This window comes from Montipora foliosa, chromosome 9, assembly GCF_036669935.1.
Source record: "Montipora foliosa isolate CH-2021 chromosome 9, ASM3666993v2, whole genome shotgun sequence".
NCBI lineage: Eukaryota > Metazoa > Cnidaria > Anthozoa > Scleractinia > Acroporidae > Montipora > Montipora foliosa.
Window position 1 is genome coordinate 1,384,904 of NC_090877.1, and position 11,780 is coordinate 1,396,683.

An 11,780-nucleotide genomic window follows, 5' to 3' on the forward strand; every position below is an offset into this window, starting at 1 on the left:
ACCTGAGAAAGGATTTTACCGGCAATATGTATACTGTTTTTTTGATATGTCAACGGGTTTTATTCACTGGGCGGCTATATCGGACATAGTCAATAGATGTCGTACCTCGAGCCTCGAGTTGAAATGTTTGGGAACGAGGTTTGGTGGGGCAAAACAAAAGTCTTCAATCCCTCGGGACTCAACATGGCCGCCGTGTGATTAAGGCCCATCGGGCGGAATTTGTGCCGTGAAACGTCAACGTGGAAACCGAATCCCAAGTATAAACTCCTTCAAATAAGGAGAAGAACGTCAAGATATGACAAACAGAACTAGACGTAAAATGAACGGAAGAAGGAAAAATCTGTAAAATTGCGGCCCAAAAGAAAGCGCTGTTGTTAATTACGATGTCTTATGGGGAGGTTAACTGTCAATAGAGTTATTTCGGTAGAGTTATGACTTAGAGTTAGAGTTAACGACTGCCAAAATCCTGAATTCCAAAATCTTGAATTCAGGATTTTGACAGTCCAAAATCGTGAATTCAGTATTTTGTAAACTTAACTCTAACTCTACGACATAACTCTATGAAAATAACTCTAAGAATAGCTGTCCCCTCTTATGGGATAGAAATTGACGAAGTCCACTGCGTAAGGTGGAGGCCCAGCATACACGGCCGATTCTCACAATTCCCAGACTCTACCTAGGAGACCAAGGGGCAGATAGTGTGGCCGAAATAATGGCCAAACTGGGCGAAAAAAGGAGACGGAGAAAATTTAAAAACGGCGAGGAGGGCGTTCTAGAGAAGGGTTGCACTGAGGACTGGGAGAAATTTGCGTGGAAGTAGGGAAGATGCAGTTTACCGTGAAACTCTTTTTCTTTTTTTCTTTCGAATTTCACTGTACTAACGCTGGAATGAAAAAAAAAACTTTTGTTTCAGCACGTATTAAGGCTCTGGCCTTATTAGCTGATTGCTCAGGTCTTGGTGAGCGCTAACCAGAGATCGATTTAAGTTTTCAAAGATTTTGATATTAGGCGCCGACCATGCGTCGAGCAACTGGGCCCTGATTGGCACGTTAATTAATAGTAATTGGTGACGTCAACGATATCTTCGCTATCATTTGTTTTTTTGTTTTGTTTTTGTTACTGATTCGTTTGAGCAGGTTAAGTTTTAGCAGAGTTTTGGCAGATATATTACTCAGCTGAGATGGACCTGCTATGAACACCCACTCATACATTCACTAAGGACAGCCACAACACCAGGAACTCTATCAGGCCCTACTTGTCTCGAATAGTACGGGGCCTACGGTTTATAGTCCTTATCCGAGAAGACTTGAAACTCTAGCCATTTGAGGATGAAATTACAATGTCAGCACTTTCTCCGGCCTCAGTTATTTTAAAATCCTAAGGTTTGATGCGGTGATTCGAACCAGCCATGGCAGCCCGATGCTTAACAAACTGAGCCTCGAGTGTGCGTCAAAATTACTCCTTGAGGGTTCGAAGAAAAGCATTAATGACACTTCAAAAGGCAAAGCTTCTTTATTTCACTTTCCCTTTACCATACAGCGGTTTTGCCGTCAAACTAAGTCTTGTCATGAATATCCGTATTCCCTTTGTCGCTTCCTCGGCTGTTGGCATTTGCGAGTTCTAGGTCGACTTCATCTTTTCCTGCAGTCACTTCACTTCGTGTTTGTGTTTTCCATCGTCGACGACGACGAGACCACCAGGGGCTAGCTTCATTTGCCGTAAAAAACAGAATCTCGGAAGCAAGCAGCAACAGCAAAATCAGATAAACTTTCTTTGCTGTCATAGTTATCTGAAAAGTAAAAGATACAAGAAGCTGGAGACAGTTTTGCTCGTGCCAGGTTCCTTTGGGGGGGCATCGGTATCTTTTTTCTTTAGCATGAAAAAAAATCTGGTGGTATTGCAAGGCCCAAATTGAAATGGCATCACAATTACTGTCCGTTGACAGTTTTGATTTGCTAAAGGATACTACAATAATTTTATTGTTACTGTGATTCTAGTTTTGGTACACAAACCAGAAGCAAAACTAACTAGGAACATTGTTTTAAAGAACTGAGAGCAATGTAATAACAATTATTATTGCTTAGTATTTCTGTCCTGAATGATGTTATTGCTTATCTGGATAACTGTGAAAACCATTGTTAAGTTTATATCACATAGTTCGCTGCTACGTATGAAGTCAAGAGAGTAAATTATTTTCCATGATGTCACGGGTTTTGAAATGCTGGGAGGTTCACAAGTCAGTAACAAGGTCTGATAGACCATATATAAAGAGTGATGGGGTTTCTTATGGTCCAATCCCTAAATTCCCATGATGTTTGGGTACTGACCAGTTAAAAATGGTAAAGCTGCTTGTGAAGCAAACTTTGTTTTCTGGAAATTCATCTGTCAGCGCATGAGGGAGGTTTGCTACTCACAAATTCATGTGTTACACATTTAACAACATGCACTCCTTCGAGTTAAACCTCACCACTTGAATGGTTAATTTCTTTGGAAACAATGAACTGACTATTGAATGGATGGTATATCTAAGAGGCACAAGTACCCTTAGGATATTCATCTCTACCATGAAAATCAAATTTTAAACTTATGCTGTATTGAATATAATGAACAACAACAGCGATGCATCCTATTGTTAAGATGAATGACACAATGTTCTGACGTCAGGGATTCAAAAGCTCTATCCATGGGTATGCAATGCAGACATTCCTCTATGATAATGTCATAATGTGTATTAGTATTTAAGCTGATAATTTTCCTCTACCACTGCAATCACTATTAGCAGTCCATTTAGCATTAAAAAGGACTCTTATATAACAACACAGAATGTAATTCATTTTACACATTCATGATATATACCATTTTTACAAGCTCGTAGCAACACATTGTTGCCCTGCACTGGCACCAAAACACTGTTATTTTATCTTGACTATAATTATGGTGATCAACACTGCTGATGTATAAGATGCCCAGGATGTGTTCTTATGTCAATACCACAACTACCAATGTGTTCATCATTCTTGTGCACACTAATGGCCCCTTACATGTCTCTATCAGTCAATGTTAATTGAAATTTAAACCTTTCTGTCTTCTTGTATATCTTCTAAAGCAAGTAAAAGGCTTTTTGGTGTAATTTGCCTAAAAAGGAAATTGCATTTTTCCTGAGTTCTTGTTCACACTTCACACCTTTAATTATTCGTCTTGTTTTATTTAGGCTCAGTCTCAGGCTATATTTGATTTAAGCATAAAGTTTTGGCGACAATGGAATGTTCTTAAGAATACAACACTCTTAGTTCTCTGCTTTTCTGTGAAAATCATTTCAACTTCTGTACAGGTATCCCGCTGGATCACTATCACGACGTCCAGTTGACGCATTGCTTGCACATGAGCATACATCCTTGCATACGGCGGGAGCCACTGAAATTTAAACTGACCAATCAGAATTCAGCGAGCGGGAAAAACTGTGCTATCCTTGTGCAATTCGACGTCACGCCAATTGTTTACCTTCGGATTGGTTAGATCGGTGGACATTCGCTCAGCCTTCTCTTGTGACTCCCTTGACCGTCGCTTCTTTGAACTCAGCGGGACAGAAATGACGCATTGTTCTGGCAATCAATTTGCCAATCCACTTTATCCAGTTTATGAATTGGTCTAGCATGTGATTAAAAACCAGGATCGCCTTTGAACTTTATTCTGTGGAGGAAGAAGACGTTGCTGAGTGAACATTTTTACGACGAAATCCCTTGTTTTGTTCAGCACTTTGATGTCCGATAACTGAGCCGCTCTAATGAGTGTTGGGTCAATCGCATTTGGCCGTCTGACCATATGAAGTTTTTTCAGCTCTTGTTTGTGTCCATCATGATCGAACTTCAGGTGAAGCGCTATGCTGCTTTATGCCAACTTCGATGGCTTGTGATGAGCTTGCCTGCTGCCCAAATTGTTGTTGTATTTGGGCAAGATGGTCTTATCGGGTTGGAACTTAATAGTGAGGGGAACAATTTTTCGTTCATCTGCTGTGCCAAACAACAAACAATCCTGTTGGGTGTTCCACGTGCTTGGCGAGTCTTGCACGACCATCATCTATCAGATCTGGAGTGGAGTTTTCTTTCAGTGATTACAACTTGCGATCGTTCTGCAAACATCCACGTAGCATGCAGCACTTTTTAGCGACTTCAGGATCCCCGGCCCGTTTTGCTGTTTCAAAGAGAGTCGTGCATTTTTGAGCAGTTTGTCTTCATTGCTTGTATTTTTTCTTTTGTTCCTGGTGGCGCAAAGTAACTTTGATGATTTGAAAGGACTTGAATCCTTAATTGAATTAGCGATTTTTTTAATTAAGGAACTCAACAAGTGAATGGTACACAAAATTAGGAGAAGCTGTTGGTTGAATAGACAATATTTGTAGAAATAATTATCTACCCAGTTTAAGTACTAAGCTCAACAAGTTGTTTGGCTCCACAAGTTTCTGTTTCAGGCCACGTACCCAAATTCACCCAGGTACTGTTGCACACTACCATAGTTCTTTGGAAATTGAATAGCTCCTTGAACACCTGGTTGCTTGAGAAGAAACTTGATGTGTTTGTTCTCTACATTGGTGAATGCAGCCACTAACTGTCCATTGTGGATAAACTCCAGACCAACTCTTTTTTCAATTTAATCTTTGTTCTTCGCAGGGCATTAACAATGGTGTCCCTTGTAAAATGTTAGTTTAAAGAGTTTGTTTAAGTTATTTCCAATTTCATAGGGCACTGTGGTTGCCAGATTCACTTTAAAACTTATCATGGAAATGTAAATCAATGCCAGTGAAAAGTCAGTCTCTTGAGTTGTTGATAGAAAATTAATTTAAAATATGCATATTGAAACATCAGTTGAGGAATATTTTTTTCCCTTTTTGTGAACCTAACATACATTGCTGCCATTTATTTATTGCTTGGTCATTCAATGTCTTGATCACATCAAATAATTTATTTTTTAGGTATTGTGTATCTTTATCTAAAAACTTAACTGGTTGCTTTTTGGAGTCCTTTTGCAGCATATTTAGATAGGCAGGAAATGTTCCACATTTTATGGTAAATAGTTCTGCATAGTTTTAAGGAATATTGCGGCCTAAGCTAATTGAATATGAGAATAGAATGTGCTGTTTGACATTTTGTGAATTTAAAGACTATTAATATTGTTTGCACTTGTTTTAAAAGGCTTAAGGTTGGCACTCAAAAGTGTTCCTTCAACAATCTTATTCTGTAAAGATTACCTTGGAAGAATTGGATTAATGCAAGTTTTTTCTTCTAGCCTCTTTCCCCAGTGCCCTCTGAGAATGGAGTTGATTTGGTTTTGCCCGATGTTGAAAGATAAAACAATGCCTAAACCAGCCGCAAGGAATACTTCATGGTGCTTTTTTACAAACATGGGCATGAGGGTGCTCATAAGCATCTGAGCATTGTTTCGCATGCTAAAGTGATAATTATTATAAATAATTTGTTTATCTTAGAGAGTCTTCTTTTCCTGTTGGTCATTCAACAATTGGTTGAATAGCTTGTTTGAGCTGTTGGATAGAGGCAGAACATTTGATGAGGGCCTCTTGGGGAGAGGAGTCCTTGTTCCCTTTAGATATTTTCTTGTGTTTCCTTGTTCCCCAAATTACTTTGAAACTTGTTCACAGCCTTTTGATCCCTAAAATTGAAATATTGGTTTTCTTCCCTTGTTCCCTAAAATATTTTGATATTGTTCCTCTGTTCCCCAGTTCAAATAAGCCATGTTCTCTTCTTCCCTCAAACCCCTGGGAGTGCCTCTTTGATGTTGATTCTCGTATTGGCCTAATAGTAATTCACTGTAGAATTGCAAGACACAGCAAGTTCTTATTTGGGAGTGAGGGAAAAGTTTTAAATAAATGTTTGCTCAATACAAGAAACAAAATTTGACTGCACCTTCTAGACCTTACTCTTTTCAGACATGAATCAGCTAATTGTTTGCACCTTTCTGGCGACCTGCGGGAGGGCAAGCTCTAGAAACTCTTCTTTAGTGAGCCTTCCACTGAAAAACTTTCCAAGTCTGGCTTTCCGGTGTTAGGGGCCGAGGTTTTTGTGCAAAATTCATCAGCGGCTTCCCTGCAGCTTCTCAAAGGTGTTCCTTCGGGCAATGGTTAGTAAAAGTTTTCTAGTGCTTATACAAATTTTCGCTACTTGAAAAGGTATGTTTATACGAAACAAATATCAGCTTGACAATTTTTCTTTCCCGATACTCCATTTAAAATGCACGTGAGCGCTATTAATAGAGAGCTAGAAAACCATTTAAAACATTTTGTGGCAATGTTTTTGTCAACAAACTTGGGTTGTCGGCGAGCAGAATTCGAACGTAAGCTGTTGTGCTTTGGCTTTTATTTGTGCTTTTTCTAACTAATCTAAGACGAATTCAGGCTGGTATTTTCGAATCAAGTGTAAGAAGACGGCAAAACCGTATTGATAATTTATTTATTTGAGTTAACTTCGCGAATAAAGACTTTAATCGCTTCCTTTCGACGGCGGTAGATCGACACGCACAACCGAAATGCACTGTTTCCGGTGAAAGGGCAAATGATTGACAGGATAGCACAGTTTTGACTGCCGCGCGCACTGCGGGCGCGGGTTCCGTATGCAAGGATGGTCAAAACTACTATATGTGAGAGTGCATATTTCATGCGCTCACATGGGCCCTGGGGCCGATAAGGCCACACATGCGCATACATGACATAGCGTAAGGCGTGTTTATTCTGTTTTGAGTTTTGTTCGCTGTTTTGGTTTTCTTTGAACTTTTATATCGTGTCCTTAAGATGTTTAGCTGCCAGGGTCTTACTGCGTAATAAAGTGGTAATTTAGAGCAAAAGAAACCTGTGTCACATATAATACACAAACTTAGCATAACGAGATCTGTCTTCCTTTCTCTACTTTATTTTCACTAATTTAACATCTTTATCATGTACAAATGACTGCGTGCATCGCATTTTTCAAGTACATTCATCATTGCTGGCATCACTGGTGTAGAGTAAAATATACGAAGACACAATTAGCACGCTAAATAAAATTAATAAAAAAGGAAACAGTTGATGATCCACGAAATAGAGTGCACAAAATATTTGCAATTATGTGAATAATTGTCACAAATTATAGGCATTTACTTGTATCTTTGTGTTCGGTGATCAAACATGACGGCTTTCTTGTTATTGTTCATCTTTGTACTTTCTGGTCAAGTTCCTGCTCGCAATCACCAGCAACAACATTGTTCTTGACGAAGTTTTGTGCCAAGTTTGTAAATGCATTTATGTCATTGTGCGCTCAAAAATTGTTCAACTGATCTCTTGAGAACTTTAACTTGTACGCTCAAGCGGAATGACCCGATGCGAAATGTACTAAAAGCTCACCACCACTGATCAGCTACCGCGAACGGCGAGTACATTTGTAAGTTGTTTGAGCCTATCCGAAAAAGCCGAATGCATGTTGACTTTCTCTTTGCAGGTTCTCTTGAGGGAAACCAGACGAACATTCGTTGTTTGGAAAACATGTGCCCGGGGAGCCGGAGATAATTTTCCGATATGACTCGGGTAACTCGCAGCAGCATTCTCGTCACCAGAGCCTCTTGGAGACCGGAACAAGAAGTTAGCGCCTGCGCAAATACGACGGATGTGAGGTTTGTGGCGGTCTACAGCCTGCGCACGGGCAAATTACAGTGTGCATCTATCGAGACTATCGCGGCGAAAAAAATGCACTTGAAGGAAAAGATACCCGTCCTCATTCTTCCCCCTGTTACACTGCCGAAGACTTTTAATCCCGCTAGCTGCTCACAGCAGACTAATTACTGTGCAACGCCATAAAATGCGACTCTATTCAATGCCACAATGGCTTAATGAAGACTGCGATAACCGTGATAACTCATAATTAGTCATATCTTAGGGCTTTTCGAATTCTGGTCTGTTCAGCGACCCGTACACACCTGATTCGTCTCTTTCTCTCTCGGAAGTGATCTCCAGAAGAAATTGTCCCGCAACGCCAAATCGAATGACTCGATGTTACTATAAACGTTCGGCTTTTTTACGCTCTCGATTCAACGCCTGAGTGCATTTGACAGCCGAGTGAGATCGAGAGTTTCCGTCAATTTATTGGAACATGTTAGAAACATGTTTTCTCAAAACAGGATGAATAATGTTTCTCAGAAAGACCTCCTAGTGGATGTTCAGTATTGCTGACGCGAGATTGTCAGTCGACACAAGACGAAAGAGCGAGGCTAGTGATCATGACTTCTGGCTGTCTCTGAAATTTAAGCGTTTTAATTTCACAGAGTTTGTTTTATTTGTTAACCATATTTTGAGGTTGAAAGTTTGCTTTGTGAGTTTCTCTTCCGTTACTTTTCTCGTCAAGAGTGAAGAGGTTTGAGTTCTCTTAAAGTGCAGATGTCTTGAACGGAAAAGGTTCGAAGAACTATTAAATTAAATATGCACAAAATCACAGGAAAAACGAATAACATGACAAAACAAATAACACGCGATGGAATTCGACTTTCTGGTGGAAGATGGTTAACCGACCGTCTTGAAAAAAACTTTCCGAATGGTCGAAAGCTCATCTCGATTGAACAGACAGAGTCGAATAATTAAAGTAAACTTCAATGATAGAGTTATTTTCCACGAAAGGTTCGATTAACCGGTAGTGAAATGTGGTCACAGGCGTTTTTATTATTCACGAAGGTCAAAGTATTAGCACAATGATAATGGCCACGATGACATCCAGTTTAGATGACTTCACTATCAGGGAACGAAAACGTCCTTTCAGATTAGGCTTTTCTGCCACCTTAAATATTTTGTGATTATCGAAGCATTCTATTTACTAGATTAAGACACACGACCGCACGGGGTTTGATTTATTACAAATTAATGGACAGTAATAGAAGAAGAAAGCAATACTAAAACATGAAAATATACGAAAATCTATAAAATATCCCCAACAACCTTATGTATGGGAGACGCTATTGTCCTGGCATGCGAAATGTTCACTTCCGGTTGCTGAACGCATCTCATCTCCCGTGCTTAAGTTCCCTAAAATTAGTTTCACAACGGATGTCCTTTGGCCATTGATTCCAAATGTCAGCTGAAATGTCAATAATTCTGTGGAAAGAACTAAGAATATTTACATCTGTTGATGGAAACATTATTTGCCGAGGAAGCTACTGAAATGTTTCTAAACAGAAACATTTTTGCTTCCCGGGAAGCAAATTTTGCTTCCGCAACAAATACTTCCTGGGGCCGCAAACGGGGAGGCTGTTACTCCCATAAGGTTGTTTTCTCGTTTGCGGGCGCCTTTAGACTTCCTAATGCGGTGTCGATCAACGGCAAAGAATACGTGACGGCAACATTTGCGCTTTTCCAGAAATCAAAATAAGAAACTTAGCTTCTGTGATCTTAGTTCATTTCTTGCCTTTCAGCTAGCTAAGAGTATCAAGTAACTTTTAAAAAGCAAGAGACAGAGAGAGAGAGAGAGAGAGAGAGAGAGAGAGAGAGAGAGGTTTGAAGATAAATGAATTTTCATGGTTTTATGACCAGCCGCAACCCGCGTAAAAAGAGCCAAATCGATCATCCTCGAATCGTTTAACTCGCTAATACGTTATGACCGGTTAACATCCCATAATCTGCTTATTTCATTCAATGCGCCGAGTTCAAATGATGTCGCTGTCGAATAAACGCCGAAGGCAAAAATAAGCGCTACAACTTTTTTTCCAATTCAACCAATGCGGCGCTTTATCAAAACATTGAGTTGTGGGGCATGACTCACCTACTTACAGACGAATCTCTTTCTCTTCAATCTCCAAATAAGACGGTGAAAGTTCTAACTGTTGAAATCTAAAAACTCGTTACAATTTTTCATGTTTACCGGATATGCCAGATACCTTCTTTTAAATTCCGTGTTTGTGACATTATTTCGGCTGCTCTCTGTAAGGGGCGGACCATTAGAAATCACGGGAGTGGGGGGGAGGGGGGGGGGGGGAATTTTTCAGCGGATGAATTTTTTTCTTACTGCAAATTGTCTGCATAAATTTGTTTTCGACGTGAAAGCTCTGCACTTTTTTTTCCGACAGCACTTCTTTTAATGTTAAAGAAATGTAAAGCTTCGCACAGTTTAATTACAGTACTGCTCAAGGTGACAGTCTTTTTGGAGTCTTGATTTTCTCGAAATTTGTGTATCGCGATTATCGAGAAAGAAATGAGCTATTATAAAAGGTATCGCACCTCATGCCTCGAGGGACGTTTTTTCACTTGTCAAGGAAACTCGGCTTCGTCGTGTTGGTCGATACTTTTCTTTACAGTTGAACGCAATATAGTACGTATATTCGGTGTTGTTTTTTCGGTCGAAGATAAAAACGTCCTGACCAATCGACAAATGGATCGTGCTTCAATCGAGTTCACTGCCAGATTTACTGCCAAAAACCACAGGTTGTGTTGGTCTTGGAATGCAGGGTGGGGGCCCTAGAAGAGCCGTTTGATGTTTTACCTGTAGAGTACAATGTTGAACGCTTGACCTACTGTATTTTTCCCTGCGGTGTGCAATGCAGTGTGGGGGCTCTTGAAAGAGCCGTTGTCCACTGGTACTTGTAATGACATAGACAAAGCAACATTAACTATAAATCCCACCTTGCAAGGCCACATCAAACAGCAAAGTATACACAGTGGGACAAGATGTATCCCTGAGGGGTTAAGGGCTGTCCACCAGTGCACTTTACAATGGCTGTGCCCGCCTGCCCTCTCTCCCAGAGAAAATGTGTCAGTTGCGTGCTCTAATAGAGAAAATGTGTTTTTGTTTTTCAATATTTATGTATTCTTATAAAAACTGAAGGACAGGGAACATATGTACCTCATGTCGAATCTTGTTTTAGCTTTTCTAAGATTGGACAGGCTTTTTCTCTTTTCTGGTATGTAGCCTTGGTTTGGCTGTTATTAAAGCAGGGCTCCTTTTTTTGTGTGTGATTTGGTCGTCTGATTTCCAGCACATTTTTAAGGGATGCATTATGCCATTAAAGAAAGAGATTTTCTTATAAAACACAGCCAAATCTGAACAAATCTGGCTATTTAAAAGTCAAATTTTTAGAATTTGAACCACAGCATGTATTTTCCAGTCTTTCAATATTTTTTATATTACCCCAAGTTGTTGAAAGTTTAAAGTACAGCTGAATACATATAGTAAGATTATTTTATTTGATTAATTATTATTTAATATATATTTAACATATTACTTGAATTTTAATATTTGAAATGGTTGTTTAGATACATATAAAGAGAAAAATCAGATATAATGAATTTCTTGCAACATCCAAAGAAGATATAATTGGTTTGTGAGTGACTTTGGTTCCTAACTTGTTTAATATTGTTGTGGTTTCAAAAGAATTATTGTTGAAGGTTTGTCTTATATAGTAAAATTATTTTATACTTCTTCTACATTTGAAATATGGTTCTCCTTAAACGAGGAGGACATCACATGTAACCTGTTATATTGTCACTTCCAAAAACATCAATACATGCAAAATTTGTTCAATTGATAGAAGAGCAGGCTATATCCTTGACACGTATATTAAAACTACTTGACCTTGTGTTTTGATATTATACTTTGGTTCAGTTTACTGGCAGGATTTTTTTTTTAAAGGTGAATTTTTTTTTTGCAATTTTCCTTTACAGGAATTTTTTTTGGGAACTGTCACCCCCCCCCCCCCCCCTCTCCCGTGATTTCTAATGGCCCGCCCCTAACAAATCCTTCTTGTTAAGATAACAAATGAAA

General features: G+C 39.3%; 1 long non-coding RNA gene across 1 annotated transcript; it reads right to left on the bottom strand.

Moving 5' to 3' along the window:
• Window positions 1-1,497: 1,497 nt before the first annotated feature.
• Window positions 1,498-8,100, bottom strand: LOC137969381 (uncharacterized). Its single transcript, XR_011116664.1, has 2 exons — window positions 7,957-8,100; window positions 1,498-1,789 (listed from the first exon to the last, which is right to left on the bottom strand). It is a non-coding gene; the product is annotated as an uncharacterized lncRNA (long non-coding RNA).
• Between the last annotated feature and the right edge of the window lie 3,680 nt (window positions 8,101-11,780).